This window comes from Borostomias antarcticus, assembly GCF_949987555.1.
Source record: "Borostomias antarcticus genome assembly, chromosome: 12".
Taxonomy (NCBI): Eukaryota; Metazoa; Chordata; class Actinopteri; order Stomiiformes; family Stomiidae; genus Borostomias; species Borostomias antarcticus.
This window is the reverse complement of record NC_140245.1, coordinates 5,013,986-5,017,813: the sequence shown is the minus strand read 5'-3', so window position 1 is coordinate 5,017,813 and position 3,828 is coordinate 5,013,986.

Here is a 3,828-nt window from a genome sequence, read left to right as displayed (position 1 = left end):
CATAACAAGGCACACGCTTAATCAACATCATCAACACATAACAAGCCACACGCTTAATCAACATCATCAACACATAACAAGCCACACGCTTAATCAACATCATCAACACATAACAAGCCTCACGCTTAATCAACATCATCAACACATAACAAGCCACACGCTTAATCAACATCATCAACACATAACAAGCCACAAACTCTCAGTATCGGACCTGCGGTGTCTGTTGTATCTGGGATGGATTCGTATTCCTGGTGCTTATAGTATCTTTGCTCAGTATCAGACCTGTGTGTGTGTATCTGTGCTCTGTTGCTTTAGGGTTCACACGGGATTCTGGGGCCCAAAGGACACAGAGGCCCTCTGGGCCCCAGGGGACCGGAGGTGAGTGTGTCTTAGGGTTGGACACGCTACACACATTTTTTTCAGATGTGCGTGTTTGTGTGTGAGAATTTGCGAAGAGACTAATCCTGCATTTCTCATCCAGGGTCTAGAGGGTCCCCCCGGAGATAGAGGACACCCAGTGAGTCACACACGCGCACACAAACACACACACACACGCACACACTCGCACACACACGCACACACTCGCACACACACACACACGCGCACACACGCCCGCACACAAACACACACACACATACACGCACACAAACACACACGCACACACACACACACCATACGTACACAAGCACACATACACGTACAGTACAAATACATATACACACACACACACATTCAAACCCACACACGCATATATACTGTACACACACACTCACCCAACCCCCCATACACACACACACTCCGCCTCTCTCTCTCTCTCTCTCTCTCTCTCTCTCTCTCTCTTTCTCTGTCTCTCTCTCTGTCTCTCTCTCTCTCTCTGTCTCTCTCTCTGTCTCTCTCTCTCTGTCTCTCTCTCTCTCTCTGTCTCTCTCTCTCTCTCTCTCTCTGTCTCTCTCTCTCTCTCTCTGTCTCTCTCTCTGTCTCTCTGTCTCTCTCTGTCTCTCTCTCTGTCTCTCTCTCTCTCTCTCTGTCTCTCTCTCTGTCTCTCTCTCTCTCTCTCTGTCTCTCTCTCTCTGTCTCTCTCTCTCTCTCTCTGTCTCTCTCTCTCTCTCTGTCTCTCTCTCTGTCTCTCTCTCTCTCTCTCTCTCTCTCTCTGTCTCTCTCTCTCTCTGTCTCTCTCTCTCTCTGTCTCTCTCTCTCTCTCTGTCTCTCTCTCTGTCTCTCTCTCTCTCTCTCTGTCTCTCTCTCTCTCTCTGTCTCTCTCTCTCTCTCTCTCTCTCTCTCTCTGTCTCTCTCTCTCTCTCTCTGTCTCTCTCTCTGTCTCTCTGTCTCTCTCTCTGTCTCTCTCTCTGTCTCTCTCTCTCTCTCTCTGTCTCTCTCTCTGTCTCTCTCTCTCTCTCTCTGTCTCTCTCTCTCTCTCTGTCTCTCTCTCTCTCTCTCTCTCTGTCTCTCTCTCTCTCTCTGTCTCTCTCTCTGTCTCTCTCTCTCTCTCTCTCTCTCTGTCTCTCTCTCTCTCTCTGTCTCTCTCTCTCTCTCTCTCTCTGTCTCTCTCTCTCTCTCTGTCTCTCTCTCTGTCTCTCTCTCTCTCTCTGTCTCTCTCTCTGTCTCTCTCTCTCTCTCTGTCTCTCTCTCTCTCTCTGTCTCTCTCTCTCTCTCTCTCTCTCTCTCTCTCTCTCTCTCTCTCTCTCTCTCAGCAGAGTGTTTGTGTTTGCAGGGGGACACGGGCAGATCTCTGGCCGGCCCTGAAGGTGACGAGGTCAGTGAGGAAACGTGTTATTAGCATGTTATCAGCTATCAGTGCGTTTTATCATGCAGTAAATCCTGGTCTGTGTTCCTCACTTCTCACCCCCCCCCTCCTCCTCTCCTCCTTCCACCCTCTCCTTCTATGCCCCCCCCCCTCTTCTGTCACACCCCCCTCCTCCGCCCTCCAGGGTGACCAGGGCCCCCCGGGCCCCCCGGGGGAGGATGAGTTTGTCCAGTATCCAGAAACCATCTACATCAAAGGAGGGAAGGTATAGCGACCACCATTAACCAGTGTGCTCCTCTTCAAACCACAGAAACAGCCTGGCCATTAGGTCTGATCTGTCTGTCTGTCTGTCTGTCTGTCTGTCTGTCTGTCTGTCTGTCTGTCTGTCTGTCTGTCTGATCTGTCTGTCTGTCTGTCTGTCTGTCTGTCTGTCTGTCTGATCTGTCTGTCTGTCTGATCTGTCTGTCTGTCTGTCTGATCTGTCTGTCTGTCTGTCTGATCTGTCTGTCTGTCTGTCTGATCTGTCTGTCTGTCTGTCTGTCTGATCTGTCTGTCTGTCTGTGTCTGATCTGTCTGTCTGTCTGTCTGTCCTTTCGTCCGTCCGTCTGTCTGACCTATCTGTGTTTCCAGGGTGACAAGGGGCCTTCAGGACATTGTGGAGAAAGAGGTCGAGATGTGAGTTTGAACTGATGTACAAAACAGTATCATTCTGTGTAAGTGTGTCTGTGTGTGTGTCTGTCTATGTGTGTCTGTGTGTGTGTCTGTGTGTGTGTGTGAGTGTGTGTGAGTGTATGTGTGTGTGTGCGCTGTGTGTGCATGCATGTGTGAGGGAGTAATGCTATGTGCAGTGTGTGGGTGTTTATTTGTTCACATCCCTGTGTGTGTGTGTCTGTGTGTGTGTGTGTGTGCAGGGTATAGAAGGATCCTATGGACAGGGTCAGAAGGGAGAGAAGGGGATCCTTGGCTTCCCTGGCCCGCGGGTAGGCACCCTCTAGTGGTGGCATACAGCTACTGCAGCACCAAAGCTATTCAGCATCTTATAATTCACATCACCTTGCTGGTACATACTGTAGTAGTCCTGTTGGACTGATCCCAGGTGACGTATAAAGAAGTGTCACACGTGGCTGACATGACAGCACACGCCAGCCGCTCCTATGAGATTCTAGCTTCACTCTGCCTCCCAGCTCAGACTCAGCAGTACTTCCTGGCAGGATGGGAAGTGATGTCATCTCTGTTGCTTCCTGTTTCATACCTCTGTTTGACGGCTGCTCTCCTGATGCAGGGTCTGCCGGGGTTCTTTGGACAACCGGGCGCACCTGGACCACAGGTACCAGATACCGCCCAACTAGGGTTTATGGGTTGAGAGGCATCACTTTCACAGCACAGACAGTTTCATATACTTGGTCTGTCTCGTGTTCCTCAGGGTTACCGTGGAGAAGTCGGTCTTCCTGGACTGATAGCCAACGCTGGACCAAAGGTGACACGCACAGACACACACAGACACACACACACACACACACACACACACACACACACATAAACAAACACGCACACCGGACCGTGTCCGTCTGGCCAGTTGTTCAGGGGACTGTGAGTGTGTGGGAGAGTAATGTGTTGGTATGGGTGTGTGTCGTCATGTCTCACTCTGTCCCCCCCCCCCCCCCCCCCCTCCCAGGGTTACAAAGGAGACCGCGGCCTCCGGGGTCCCACAAGCTACATCCCGTCCAACCACACCGGAGGAGGAAGAGGAAGAGGTGACCCAGAGCCTGGTGATGGTAGTACTGTCTGGGACTGGAACTAGACATGGAACATGGAATCATTGTGCCTGTCTGTGTGTGTGTCTGTCTGTCTGTCTGTGTGTGTGTGTGTGTGTGTGTGTGTGTGTCTGTGTGTCTGTGTGTCTGTGTGTCTGTCTGTGTGTGTGTCTGTGTCTATCTGTGTATGTGCGCCTGTGTCTGTCTATCTGTGTGTGTGTGTGTGTGTGTGTGTGTGTTTGCGTGTGTCTGTGTCTATCTGTGTGTGTGTGTGTGTGTCTGTGTCTGTGTCTGTCTATCTGTCTGTGTGTGTGTCTGTGTGTGTGTGTC